Here is a 15,319-nt window from a genome sequence, read left to right on the forward strand (position 1 = left end):
CCGTGCTATTAGCTCTTGGATCGTTAACCTATTGTTTGAACTTAAGTAGTTACTAATCTTTCTTTTATCTGTTAGTTTAGAGTTTCCTTTGGTTTTTCTTCTCTTAAAAAAACAACAAAAAAAACCCAACCCCCCCCTCCCCCTCCCCAAACCCAACAACTTTAGTTACTTCTTTCACTTTATCTGGGGACTACCCTGATGCAGGGTATGCATGAATGCTATGTACATAAGCTGATAGACTTTGCATGCGGTGTCTCCAGTCATGGTCCAGCTCTGTTCACAGGCTGAACAGAAACAACCTAGACAAATCCCTGTCATTACCCACCAAGGTCAAACAATCCTTGAACTGGTGGAAGGACCCAGCAAATGTTTGCACGGGGCTCCCGTTCATACAGCTTCTCCCCTTCCCCCGTCACTACTCCTCTCCAACCATGCATCCCTCATAGGGTGGGAAGCACATCTCAACAACCTCATGACACAAGGCAAGTGGTCACCCACAGAGGTGTGACTTCATATCAATCTCCTCAAACGCAGAGCACTCAGGAACGCATGTGCTCACTTCCTTCCGCTGATCAGAAGTACACACACAAGGGTCATGACAAGCAACTACATGCATGTACTATATAAATCCTCGGGAGCATGCCAGAACGCCCTTCCTTTGTGCGGAAGCACTAAAGCTATGGAACTAGTGCATTTCCCACAATGTTACAAAATCAGCGTTCTACCTACCAGGAATGCAAAACATGACAGCGGACACTCTCAGCTGCAAGTTCCCACACGACCATGAATGGGAGATGAACTCCGTAATACTCCACGACATATTCAGAAAGTCAGGGACACTGACTATACACTTGTTTGCCACTTAGCTGAACAAGAAATGCCTGCGCTACTGCTCCAAGGCAGGCCTTGGACAGAACTCGTTAGGGGACGCTCTCCTTCTCTCATGGGACAAGGGCCTTCTATATGCTTTCCCCCATTTCCTCTATTGCTGAAAGTCCTTTTAAAATTAAAAAGAGAGAGCAAATGTCACACTGATTGCTCCCACCTGGCCAAAACAGATGTGGTACCTTTACCGGCCGCAGCTGGTGATGTATCTGCCAATCCCTCTTCGACTCACTCCTTATCGCCTCTCGCAGAACAAAGGACGCACTCTCAATCCCAGCCTGCAAATTCTTCAGCTCAAGGCCTGGTTCCTTCATGGTTCCAACATATAGAGAGATTCTGCTCTCAGGAGGTACAGGACGTGTTACTACACAGTAGGAAATTGGCTACCCATTGAACATACCAGGTTCCAGGTTTGGTGTAATTCCAGATAAATTACCATGACATCTGCTACTCTACCAGTAGTCTTAGACTACCTACTGAAGTCTGGACTATCCCAAGGTATGCTTGGTGGCCATAATGACTTTTCATTAACAAACAGAGGGGTTTTTAGATTTCTCGCATCCAACTACAAAGAGGTTCCTCAAGGGCGTAGCGAACCTCTTTCCCAAACCCAGACATCCTACCCCACCATGGGAACTGAATTTAGTATTAAAGGGCCTGACCAGACCGCCCTTCCAACCTACGGGCACTTGTTCATTTACACACCTGTCAATGAAGACAGCATTTCTGGTCGCCATTACCTCCATGTGGAGGATAGGGGAGATAGTGGCTCTTATGGCACACCCCCCTTTTACAGTATTTTTTCCTGACAAGGTCATGCTCAGGCCACACCCAAAGTTCATCCCCAAAGTGACTTTAGCCTTTCACAAGAACCAACTCATTCACTTCCCAACTTTTATCCCAAGCCTCTCTGTGATGATAGGGAAGCTATTCTACATGCACTGGATGTTAGGAGAGCCTAGGCCTTCTATCTGGGCAGGATGAAGGCTTTTAGGAAAGCTACGCTTTTCCTTTCCATTGTGGATAGGACTAAAGGTGCAGCACTATCGGCCCAGACACTGAGTGGGTCTCAAACTGCATCAAACACTATCATGTTTGCAATATAGTACCTCCATCTGGAATCCATACACACTTCTCAAGATCGATTTCCTCCTCCGTCACCTTCTTCAAGGATTTCCCCATCCCGGAAAACTGCACAGCAGCTACCTGGGCGTCTGTGCATTCCTTCGCAGAACACTATGCCATCACTGGGGATTCTGCTTCCGATGCTTGATTTGGCTCCTCAGTATTGTCATCCATAACAGAATCGACTCTGAAGTCCCAGCTTCCCATTGGGTCACTTGCTCAGGAGTCACCTACAGTGGAGCACCCATAGGGACACTATTCGAAGAAGAAGAGAAAGTGACTCGCCTTGTGCTGTAACGATGGTTCTTCAAGATGTGCCCCGCTATGGGTGCGTCACGACCCCCTCTCCTCCCCTGTACTTCAGAGTTCTCTATAAGGGGCTCTGCGGTAGAGAAGGAACTGAAGGAGGTTTCCCCGTGCAAGGCTAGTTAGCCTTGAGCCAGATGAGGAGGTGGGAACAGCGCATGTGTGGGCCCAGTGGACATTGCTACCAAAGTTCTCTGATCAGCAGTGCAGGGATGCAAGGGCACCGACAGTGAAGCACCCATAGGGACACGCATCTTGAAGAACCGATGTTACTGCACAAGGTGAGTAACTTTCTCTTCTGGCATGATGGCAGAAGTTCAGCACATTGTCATATAGGGGAGCTTCACCAGAATAAATTTCACTGTCACTTCCAGGGTTACTGGAGGCTGATCTTGTTGTGAAATAGATTTGCTTAGGGCTCTTTTACATTTGAAACACTACAGTGGCACCGCTGCAGTGCTTTACTCCTGGGCTCCTGGAGGGATTCTGCAGGACTGTGTGCCTGCAGAAAACACCTCCCCGTTTTCCCCCCAGATTTTCTGTTTCCCTGCAGAAAACAGCAGGGAAGCCGCATGGACAGGGAAACGCACACGACCTTGGGCACATTTTGGGCGGGGGGGGGTTGGGTTGCCCCCCTCCAAACAATGGCGAGGCATGGGAGGGCACACAGGGTTACATGCCACTGCTCCCCCTCATTCTGCAAGCGCAGAGCTGCCCAGCCAAAGGAGGCTGTGTCTTGGCTCCACTGACTCTGCAGCTGAACACCGCCTCCTGGGTCCTAGTGCTAGTTGTGCTCCCCTTCTGTGTGTTGGGAGCCTTCCTGTTTTCTATTCGGTGCAACAGTGAGTGCCCGTGGTGGGACTGGATAGGGGGGCTGAAGGGGTGGGAGGAAGCAGGGCCGATTTTAGGCCGATTCGTCCGATTCCCCGAAATTGGGCCCCGCGCCATAGGCGCCTTTTTAATTTTTTTACTCACCCCGGCGGCGGTCCGCTCCGGGGTCTTCGGCGGCCCCGCTCCCCTGGCCAGAGCACTGGCCGGAGCGTGGCATGCCCCGTGGCCCCGCTCTCCCGGCCGGAGCGCTGCAAGCCCTGCGGCCCCGCTCTCCCTCTGGAGCTCCGGCCGGAGCGCGACAGCCCCGCGGCCGCACAACCCCGGCTGGAGCACGGCAAGCCCCACGACCGCCTTCCCCCGTCCGGCAATCTGAAGTGCTGCCGAAGACTGGGAGCGCCGCCCCGGTGAGTACAAGCCCCAGGAATCGGGCCCCGCACTTGCTAAAGCTGGCCCTGGGAGGAAGTGGTAGTGGGGAAAGAAGGGGGAGGGGAATGTGGGAGTCTGGGGAGGGGGATGAAGAAGAAAAGGGGATAGGGGAATCGAAGGGGGAAGTGGGAGCCTGGCATGCGGCATCCCCTCGGCAGCAGCTGGAGCTCCCCCGTTAACCAGGCCTATCAAACCTACAGCTGGACACCTCCGACAAGCTCCCCATACTCAGTCCCCAACCCCACTGATCCCCAGCCAGCTGCACTGAGCGCCCCCCCCCCCCCCCCCTCCTGAGCCCCATCTCCCCTGCACCTGGAACTCCACAACGAGCCTCTGTGCATCCAGATCTCCCACTGAGCTGCCCGAACCCAGATTGCCCCCCACAGAAACCTCTCATCCCAGACCTGGTTCCCCCCCACACACTAAGCCCTTCCACACTTGGATCCTGCTGTGCTGAGCCTACTCACCCACACCTGGTGCACCTGACGCAGAGGGGCAGGATCCTGGGGTATTTCTGGAGTAGGCCCAGCCCTTGCACTGTGTCAGGGTCAGGTGCAGCCTCACTGCTGAGTCCCTGTACCAGGGGAGGTGGGGGCTTCATGGTGATCTCCCACCTCAATGCAGCCACTGGCCTGTGCTCCCCACTGCCATGCTGGAGACATTTATTTATTGGCAAATAAAATTTTCAGAATTTTAAAATATTGTGCGCATAATTCCTTGGTGCAGAATTCCCTCAGGAGTAAGTGTTTCAGATGTAGACATTACATATGCCGATGGGAGGGAGGGGTTTTCCCTCAGCATAGGTAATCCACCTCCCTGAGAGGCAGTAGCTAGATCGGCAGAAGAATTCTTCAATTAATTTGGTGCTGTCTACACTGGGGGTTAGATAATTTTAACTAAGTTGCTCAGGGATGTTGATTTTTTCACACCCCTGAGCGACATAGCTGGGTCAACCTAATTTTTAAGTGTAGACCAGGCCTTAGTTTCTTGCAAGGAGGTGATTTGTCCCTACAGTGTTTTTTGCCATCCAGCTCATAGGGGGGCACTGATGTAGGTTTAAAGCCAGTTGTACCCTTCCATTCAGAGGTCAAATGATTGATAGTAGCCACCAGATGAGAGTGTGATGGAGGGGGAAAGGTGACTGATGGGCTTGGAGAAAACTCACATGCCACAGTCTACATCTTGATGTCCCTGCCTTGAAATGAGGTTCTGTATTCTGCATTCTGGTTAGTAGCAGAATTCACACAGGTTAATGGAAAACTTTCTGGTCATCTAAAGAAAATTGGAGTTAAAGGTATGCTTAGTAAATTACCTCAAATAGTCTAATTTGCGCCAGATGAGCAGCCACTTCCTCATAATATACATGGAGCTAGTAGCAATGCCTGGTTAGGTTTGTACACTTTCCAGTACAAGCCCTTGCTTTCAGTTTCTCATAAATTGGCCAGAGTTCAACCATACAGGCTGAAATTTTTCATGTTTGCTCTCTGCCTCTGATTTTCTTCAGTATCCTGTCTCTCCTTCCCTTCTCCCTGCTCAGTCCAAGAGTTTCAGCAAAAAGGCTTCAGCTGTTTTCAAGAATGAGGTTAGAGGGAAATACATATGCTTTGCCTATGTTAATTTTTTTTCAGTTGCTTCTTTGAAGATCTCCATACTTTAGTGGAGGGACTTGAAATTTGGAAAGGAGATAGTCCTAGGGCCAGAGAAGAACTGTTTGCAGTCCTCATTAAAATTTACACATATTTGGGCAATTTGTAATCTTCTGCAAACAGTCGTGTGCACATGCTCAGTAGAGCTTATTTAGAGGTTATCTGCTAAAATCTAAAAACTTTCCATCTGTACTGAGATCTTAAACATGACAACTGCACCAAATGTACTACAGGATCAAGAGTTAGAGCCCTAGATGGTGGGTTTGATGCAGTAGCAATGTCAGGTGCCAAGAAGGAGTTCTGGGTGCTGTGAGTTCTGGTCACTGCTGTTCCACTGAATTCTATGCACTTCACATGCCTTATTATTGATCAAAGCCTCATACCCCTATCTTAGCAGGCAGGAAAGTATATTTTTTTCATTATTTTTATAGTTGCAGTAACTGAAAGATGCATAAGGTTTCTTCTGTCAGAGCTGGCAGTGGAATTTGAGTCAGATTCTGCACTGCACTTCCTGAAGGGCACAGATCAGAATGGAGTAGGGAGAACAAATATTAATTTGTCAGCTTCCAGAATATGGACTCCTTTGGAGGCCAGAGTAAATTCTCATTCACTTAGCCCCATTACTTTCAGAATGAATGTGCCAATCTTATATATGTGACTGTGTTGTCTTCAACCACTAGGCTATCTGTCTAGGTGTATTATTCCGATCAGTGTAATATCTGAGTGCCTCACAGTCTTCATTGTTTTTATCCTCACAACACTCCTTCAAGACAGGGAAGTCCTAACATAAAGAGATGGATTTACCAAGGTCAGACAGGAAATCTGTGGCAGAGCCGGAAATGGAATTCAGGTCCATCTAACCATTGAACCATCCTTCATCTCTAGAAGGAATTATAGAGATGATCCACATAGGAGAGAAGAGCTTACTACTGTTCCTAGTTAGGTAGAGGTTTGGGCTGTACAGAAAAGGTCCTGGATTCCAGCCCTACTGATAATCCATAATGGATTTTTTTTTTTTAGTTTGCTTTCAAAAATAAAAGGAAATTACTTACAAAACACTATTAAAAGAACATTAGACTGTGGGAACTAAGTTTGCAAAGTCCAAGCACTTAAAAATCAGGAAATGTCAGAATTGAGGTTCCCAGAATTTTGCCCCTTGTGCCTATGTGTTTTGATAGTTATTAATTACACAATCACAGACTCTTTGTTCTACAAGTCTCCTTCATTTAATAAAGAGGGGGGACAGTGAATGAGACAGAGGAACATAAGAAGAGAAAATTTTGGTTTGACCAAGCATGGCCATTCTTATGTTCTCTTGTGTTCAAAGTACTGGACTTAGACCCGGAGAAGCTGGGTTGTGTTCCTGGCTCTGCCACAGACTTCTGTGATGTTGAGCAGTACTATTGTAATGCTTACACGCAAGGGGATGGAATTAAGGTTGCATGAGACAAACACCTAGTTTTGTGCCCTTAAAGAACACACCTACTTTAAAAACAAACAAAAAACCCCTAACCCTATACTTCATCACACTAGCAGCGAGGACATACAATTTTCAGTCATTACAAAACCAGAATTGACTGTTTGTGTGAAGAATGTGGGAGCTATCTGTATTATTTTTTATGAATATAGTGTGTATCTCTGTTTACATACTTGCTATTGTGCTGTTTATTATGTGGGTTCTAAGGCCTTGTCTACACTGCCACTTTATAGCGCTGAAACTGTCTTGCTCAGGGATATGAACCCCCCGACCAATACAAGTTTCAGCAGTGTAGACAGTGCACCAGCGCTGGGAGCTGTTCTCCGAGCACTTGGAGCTACTCCCCTTGTGGAGGTGGGTTTTTTTAATAGTGCTGTGAGGGCTCTCTCCCAGCGCTGGTGCCATGACTACACAGCCACATTAAAGTGGTGCCATGGCAGCACTTTAACGTTGGTAGTGAAAACATACCCTTAGTGTTAATTCCAGCCAAAGTTCCTTGACCATCCACAGAAAGGCAGACAATGGGTTTAGATAATCCAATCACTGGCAATACAGGTGTCAATGCCTTTGAAGCCAGTCGCTGACCAAGATGAGCCCATCACCCTAGGCTTCTTTTGAGGGGAAGGATGGTGGCTTTCAGATGAGGAACATGGAATAAAACACTCTTGAGTAGATACATTCTTTGAGCTGAAGGGGGAGGCAGTGTCTGCAGGGAGGCAGATGGGACCCCGGGCCTCAGAAGCAGGGTCTGCCTAAACTTTAGGTAAGATACATGTGTAGGCCCTTTGTTATTTTAACCCTTTTCTCTGGATGCTGTGTTCCTATGAATAAATAAATATTTTGACGAAGCTGTTTTTAGTCATTGCATTTACCTGCTGGTAACAGCTAATGAAGGGACACCTATTGCAAATGCCAAATCCAGTTGGATCTGCTGTGGAAACACTGTTGGTAAAAAGGGGATTGTGACGGGTTGGATTACAGAAACCCTTTTGGGAGCTGCCACCTGATGTGCCAAGACTACTTCTACCCCTGCCTTCCCTGCCAGCTCAGGGCCCTAGCACCCTGTCTTGCTGAGCCAGACACTCCCGTCTGCTCCTACAAAAACCCAGGGTCTGAATTACTTGCCCCAAAGCTGCAGGTTTACCTGAAAGCAGCTAACAGAAGTATTCCTGTCTTTAACACTCAGATGCCCAACTCCCAGTGGGGTCTAAACCCAAATAAATCCGTTTTACCCTGTATAAAGCTTTTATATTTATATATATATATATAGAGAGAGAGAGAGAGCTTATACAGGGTAAACTCATAAATTGTTCGCCCTCTATAACACTGCTAGAGAGATATGCACAGTTGTTTGCTCCCCCAGGTATTAATACATACTCTGAGTTAATAAGTAAAAAGTGATTTTATTAGATACAGAAAGTAGGATTTAAGTGGTTCCAAGTAGTAACAGACAGAACAAAGTAAGTTACCAAGCAAAATAAAATAAAATGCGCACATCTATGTATAATCAAACTGAATACAGATAAGATCCTCACCAGTTCCAGAATGCTCCCTTTTACAGACTAATCTCCTTTTAGCCTGGGTCCAGCAATCACTCCCAGCTAGGGTGACCAGATCAGAGATATAAAATATCAGGACGCGGGGGGGCCGAGGGGGGCCGAGCCAAGAAAAAAAAAGGTTCAGAGGGGCCGGGGGTATTAGCAGGCCTCGGCAGCACGCGGCCCTCCCCGCGGAGCCTCCCACCCTGGCCACATGCGGTGCGCGGTGGGTCCAGGCGGGGGCAGCGCGGAGCGGGCGGGGGCCGGGTGGGCGGCGCAGGTCGAATCCCCGCTGCTGCCAGCGGGACACCCCTCCCGCCACCCCGGGCACATGCGGCGCGCGTCCCCCGTGCCTAGTCTCCCTCCCGCCGGAAAGGAGCCGTGGGAGAGGCACGGGGCTCCCCGCCGGCGGCGGGACGCGTGCTGCATGTGCCCGAGGCGGGCCGGGGGGCAGGAGGCGCCTCCCGCTGGGAAGGAGCTGCAGTCGCGGGAGGGAAAGGCGCAGGGCTGCCCGGTAGCAGCGGAGATTCGGCCCATGCCCCCGCGCCACCCACCTGGCCCCGCCCGCTCCACACTGCCCCGCGGGCTGCAGGGCTGGAGCGGCTGCAGGGCTGGAGCAGCCTCCGCGCTGCGCTCCCGGCCCTGGGCCCCCATGTGCAGCGGCCCGGGGACCGGGCAGGAGCCCTCTGACGCGGCGGGGGGCTCAGCTCTGAGCCTCCCCCATCTCCCTCCCTCCCTCCCTCACCAGCCCCACTTTGCCCGCCCGGTGCCTAGAGCTGACTCACCAGCTCCAGGATCCAGGCGCCCCCTTTCCTCCCTCCAGGCTTGTGCCGCCATTCAGCTGCAAGCCTGGGAGGGAGGAGGAATGCCGCGTGGTTGGGGAAGAGGTGGGGCCAGGGCGGGGATTTGGGGAGCGAGCCAATGGGGGAAGGAGGAGGCAGAGCTGGGGCGGGGGGGGAGAGTCCCTGCGGGAGGGCAAAATTTCTTGTTTGTCCAGTGTCCCGACCAAACTGGTCGGGACGCGGGACAAAGAAGCAAATATCGGGACAGTCCCAATAAAATCGGGACGTCTGGTCACCCTACTCACACCCCTTGCAGTCAGTTCTTTGTTCCAATTTCTTTCAGGTATCCTGGGGGGTGGGGTGGAGAGGCTCTCTCTTTAGCCAGCTGAAGACAAAATGGAGGGGTTTCCCAGGGGTTTAAATAGACTTTCTCTTGTGGGTGGAGACCCCCTCCTCACTCCTATGCAAAGTCCAGCTCCAAGATGGAGTTTAGGAGTCACCTGGGCAAGTCACATGTCCATGCATGACTCACAGTTTTTACAGGTAGCATCCATTGTTTACATGCTACCTTGAACATCCTCAAGTAGACTTCTTATGTGGATTGGAGCATTCCAAGATCCATTGTCCTTTAAGTGTTTCTTGATTAGGTACTTAATTTCAACATTCTTCTTCGAGTGCTTGCTCATATCCATTCCAGTTAGGTGTGCGCGCGCTGCGTGCACGATCGTCGGAAGATTTTTACCCTAGCAACCCCCGGTGGGTCGGCTGTGGAGCCCCCTGGAGTGGCGCCTTCATGGCGCTGGATATATACCCCAGCCGACCCAGCGCCCCCTCAGTTCCTTCTTACCGCCCCTGACGGTCGTTGGAACTGTGGAGCGCGGCATAGCTGTTCTCCACTCTCCCTAGCTTTACTCGTTTTCATCAGTGTAGATAGTTGTTTATGGTTGTTAAAGTTCTTAGATAGTTATTCGTTTAGTTTTTGTATAGTTGTAAATTGTTAGCGGGGATTAAGGGGGTCGTTCTCCCCCCTTTTTCCCCCGGCGCATAGCCGGGCTCATGCCCAAGGCTCCTGGCTTTAAGCCGTGCGCGTCCTGCAGGAAGCCTATGCCCACGAGCGACCCGCACACCTCCTGCTTGAAGTGCCTCGAGGAATCTCATCAAGCAGATAAGTGCCAGATCTGCAAGGCCTTCAAGCCTCGGACAAGGAAGGAGCGGGACTTTAGGCTTCGGCAGCTCCTCACTTAGTCCAGATCCTCCCTCGGCGTGCCCAGCCCCGGCGCCGAACGCCTCGATGCGCAGCGCCCCGGCGGCTCCGACCGGTGCGGCGGAAAAGTCATCTCGGCACCGGCCGACGTCGGCACCACGCCCGCCTCAGGGGACTCGGCGCCGATCTCTCTCTCCGGGCCACAAGAAGGCCCGCAAGGCACAGGACATCGCTGCCCTGAAGACACCGGCTCCCCTGGTGCCGGGGGTAGAGCCGCGTCCGCAGTTGGACCGCCAAAGGCAGGCGGCCACACCGTCGACTCCGGCACCGAGGCCGTTGAGTCCGGTGTGGACTGTTTCACCACCGAGGCTAGTGGTGGAGCCTTGTCTCCCTTCGACTCCGGAGACGTTTGCGACGGCGAGGGACCTTATCGCCTTCACAGAGCCGGCGCCGTCGCAACTTCCGGCACCGGTGGCTCCACGCGTGGTGCAGTCCAGGGGCAAGCCTGCACTGGTGCGCCCACCGTCTCCAGCTCTGGACTCTCGGCACCGCTCCAGGTCTCGGAGCAGGTCCCGACGCCGCTCGGAGTCCCGGCGCCGAATATCACCTCGGCACCAGTCGTACTCGCGGCCGAGATCATCTTCGCGACGCCGTTCGACATCTCGGCACCCTCGCGACGACCAGCACCGATCGGGCTCGAGGCGGAGCTCCCGGCACCGGTACGAGCGCCGCTCGGGCTCGAGGGGCCGCTCCCGGTATCGGGTCTCTTTGCGGTCGTCGTCCCGCTCCAGATCTGGATCTCGGCACCGGCGAGACTACCGGCACCGATCCCGATCCCGGCACCGCTCACCGGCACCGCGCAGGGACAGATCGCCCTACGACCGGCACCGATCGGCACCGTGCCATCCGGTGCCGGCGGCATCGCACTCGGCACCGCCGTGGCCGTCGAGGTCTGCATCCCGCTCATCGGAGGCAGCAGATGTCGGCCATTTGCAGGAGACAGCCGAGGACCCTACACAGGGACCTGCGCATTGGTCCTTTTGGACTCCGTGGGCCTACCACCAGGCACAAGGGGCTCCACCATCTGCCTCCCGCTCGGCACGTTCCGAGCCCAGGGTCCCGGAGTCCACCATCTCCCGCCCTCCTCCAGGTGGCATGGAGGCTCCAGTGCCCACACCGGCGGAGGCCCTGGACCCAGGGGCAGGTGATGCCCAGCTCCAGGAACACCTGGAACAGGATCCGCCATTGGACCCCTTGCCACCGGGGGCATCCTCCTCCTCCTCCCCCGATGAGGCCGTAGCGGGTACATCCGCCATGGGTCCGCCTCCTATAGACCTTCGGGCTCACCAGGACCTGTTGCGCCGGGTGGCGCGCAATATGGACCTCCAGGTGGAGGAGATTGTGGAGGTTCATGATCCAGTCGTAAACATCCTCTCAGCGGATGCCCCATCTAGGGTGGCGTTACCGCTTATCCGCACCATACAGGCGAACACCACCACCATCTGGCAAACCCCGGCCTCTATTCCACCCACGGCCAGAGGGGTGGAGAGGAAGTACTTTGTGCCCTCAAAAGACCACGAGTACTTGTATACCCATCCCCAGCCGTGCTCACTGGTGGTCTCATCAGTCAGTGCACGGGAGCGCCATGGCCAGCAGGCTGCTGCGCCCAAATCGAAGGACGCTAAGCGCTTCGATTTGTTCGGACGCAAGGTCTATTCCGCGGGAGGGCTCCAACTTCGAGCGGCTAATCAGCAGGCGCTCCTGAGCCGCTACAGTTTTAACTCTTGGTCCTCGATGGGGAAATTTTAAGGAGCTGGTTCCCCAGGAATCGAGGGAAGAGTTCGGGGCCTTGGTAGAGGAGGGTAAGCGGGTGGCACGTACCTCCCTGCAAGCCTCCTTCGACATAGCTGACTCGGCCGCTAGGACCCTGGCTTCGGGGATAGCCATGCGGCGAATCTCCTGGCTCCAGGTGTCAGGCTTGCCACCAGAGCTGCAGCAGACCCTGCAGGATCTACCATTTGAGGGCCAGGGCCTCTTTTCGGAGAAGACAGACTCGAGGCTCCAGAACCTAAAGGACTCCCGAACAATGATGTGCTCCCTGGGGATGCATGTCCCAGGGCCTCAGCGCAGACCCTTCAGGCCCCAGCCTCAGAGGTTCTACCCTCCCCCGCCTCGTCCGAGACAGGATTTCGACAGACGGCGGGGTCGAGACGGCAGGCGAAGGTCGACCGGCCCTCAACCCGGTCAGAACCAGGGCCAGCCTAGGCCACCTTCAGGGCCTAGGCAAAACTTTTGAAGGTGCGGTCGAGGACGGCACCTCAACCGGTACCCAGGATTCAACTCCCCCCTTCCGGGATCGCCTCTCCCGTTTCCACCGTGCTTGGTCCCTTATAACATCGGACCGCTGGGTCCTTCGCACGGTGGAGAAGGGGATACACCCTCCAGTTTTCCTCGCCCTCCCCCTCCCACTCCCCCTCCCCGTCCCTCTTCAGGGACCCTTCTCACGAGCAACTCCTTACGCAGGAGGTTTTTGGGCTCCTTGCTATGGGGGCCATAGAGGAGGTTCCATCGGAGCTAAGGGGCAGGGGGTTTTATTCCCGCTACTTCCTGATCCCCAAGTCGAAAGGGGGTCTACGGCCCATCTTAGACTTGTGCGGACTCAACAAATTCATAGTAAAGTTGAAGTTCCGCATGGTATCATTGGGGACCATTATCCCTTCACTGGATCCTGGAGACTGGTTCGCCGCCCTCGACATGAAGGACGCATACTTTCACATAGCAATCTATCCGCCTCACAGGCGCTTCCTGCGATTTGTAGTAAACAAGGTGCACTACCAATTTGCAGTTCTTCCCTTCGGCTTGTCCTCGGCTCCCAGAGTGTTCACAAAGTGTCTGGCAGTCGTCGCGGCCTACCTTCGTCGACAAGGGTACAGGTGTTCCCGTACTTGGACGACTGGCTGGTACGCGGCCGCACCAGGGACCAAGTTCAGGCTCATGTCCACATAGTGACACACACTTTCCACGAGCTGGGCATTCTACTCAACAGAGAGAAGTCCACTCTAGTACCAACTCAGAGAATAGAGTTCATTGGAGCAATCCTGGACTCCAGACGTGCCCGAGCCATCCTGCCAGACAGCCGGTTTCATACCATCTCAAGCGTCATTCAAGGACTCAGGGCTTTTCCGATTACCACCATAAGGACATGCCTTGCCCTCTTGGGCCACATGGCCTCGTGCACCTACGTAACCAGGCACGCCAGGCTATGGCTTCGCCCACTGCAGGCTTGGGTATCATCGGCATACCGTCCTCACCGGGACTACCTGAACATGGTGATCACGGTTCCGTCCTCGGTCTTGGCCTCCCTCACCTGGTGGACGGATCGCACGGCGGTCTGTGCAGGAGTGCCCTTTCACGCCCCACAACCCTCCCTCCACCTAGTCATGGACGCTTCATCTCTAGGATGGGGCGCTCACCTCGGGGAGCACCATACCCAGGGCCTGTGGTTCGCGTCCCAACTAGCCCTACACATCAACGTCCGGGAGCTGATGGCGGTGCGCCTAGCCTGTCAGGCATTCCTCAACTTCCTACAAGGCCTTTGAGTGCTGATTCTCACCGACAACACCACGGCCATGTTTTACATCAACAAACAAGGCGGAGCCCACTCATCACTCCTATGCCAAGAGGCCATTCGCCTGTGGGACTTCTGCATCGCCCACTCGATACATCTCACGGCATCGTTCCTTCCTGGAGTCCAGAATACGCTGGCGGACCGTCTCAGCAGGTCCTTCCAGATGCACGAGTGGTCAATTCGTCCGGACGTCATCTATTCCGTCTTCCAGAGGTGGGGATTTCCCCAGGTCGACCTCTTTGCATCTCGGGCCAACAGGAAGTGCCAGGCATTCTGCTCCCTACACGGGCGAGCCCCAGGCTCTCGGTCAGACGCCTTCCTTCTAACATGGAAGGACCACCTGTTCTACGCCTTTCCTCCATTTCCGCTGGTCCACAGGGTGCTGCTCAAGATCCGCAGGGACCATGCACGGGTAATTCTAGTCGCTCCCGCTTGGCCGAGGCAGCACTGGTACACCACACTGCTGGAGCTTTCAGTACAAACGCCGATCACGCTCCCCTTGAGTCGGGACCTCATCTCCCAGGCCCACGGCCGGCTGTGTCACCCCGACCTGCAGTCACTCCACCTCACGGCGTGGATGCTTCATGGTTGAGTCGGACAGAGCGGCAATGCTCGCAGGCCGTCCAGCAGGTTCTGCTGGGAAGTCGAAAGCCCTCTACGCGGACCACTTATCTAGCCAAGTGGAAGCGGTTCTCCTGTTGGTGTGAGCAACGAGCTACGTCTCCCTCGCAGGCACCTATCCCTTTTATACTGGAATATCTCCTGTCCCTAAGACAGAAGGCTTGGCGATATCTTCAATCAAGGTTCACCTCGCCGCTATTTCGGCTTTCCACCCAGGAGAACTCACGTCCTCGGTCTTCTCTAACCCGATGGTCGTCAGATTCCTCAAGGGCTTAGACCGGCTGTACCCACAACAACGACAGCCGGTTCCGACGTGGGACCTCAACCTCATTCTCTCCAGGCTCACAGGGCCTCCGTTTGAACCATTGGCGACCTGCTCACTCCTGTACTTATCCTGGAAGGCAGCCTTCCTCGTAGCCATCACATCAGCACGGCACGTCTCGGAACTCAGGGCGCTGACGTCCGAGCCCCCTTACACGGTGTTCCATAAGGACAAGGTGCAGCTTCGCCCCCATCCTGCCTTTCTTCCCAAGGTAGTTTCTCCTTTCCACGTGAACCAGGATATATTCCTCCCGGTCTTCCATCCGAAACCACACGCTACTCGTCAAGACCAGCGTTTACATTCTTTGGACGTTCGCAGGGCCCTGGCTTTCTATATTGACCGTACAAAGCCATTTAGGAAGACGACGCAACTCTTCGTTGCGGTGGCCGACCGAATGAAAGGCTCACCGGTCTCTTCACAGTGCCTGTCCTCTTGGATCACGTCCTGTATTCGTGCTTGCTACGACCTGGCCGGTGTACCGACGCCACGCCTCACCGCTCATTCCACGAGGGCCCAGGCCTCCTCGAC

General features: G+C 53.7%; 1 protein-coding gene across 2 annotated transcripts in view; it reads left to right on the forward strand.

Moving 5' to 3' along the window:
- The window catches only part of NEK7 (NIMA related kinase 7), a 113,695-nt gene that overhangs the window by 29,131 nt on the left and 69,245 nt on the right, over window positions 1–15,319 (forward strand). The gene's annotated exons all lie outside the window — the stretch shown is intronic.

This window comes from Terrapene carolina, unplaced genomic scaffold (genome assembly GCF_002925995.2).
Source record: "Terrapene carolina triunguis isolate 2854851 unplaced genomic scaffold, T_m_triunguis-2.0 Scaffold211, whole genome shotgun sequence".
NCBI classification, from domain to species: Eukaryota; Metazoa; Chordata; order Testudines; family Emydidae; genus Terrapene; species Terrapene triunguis.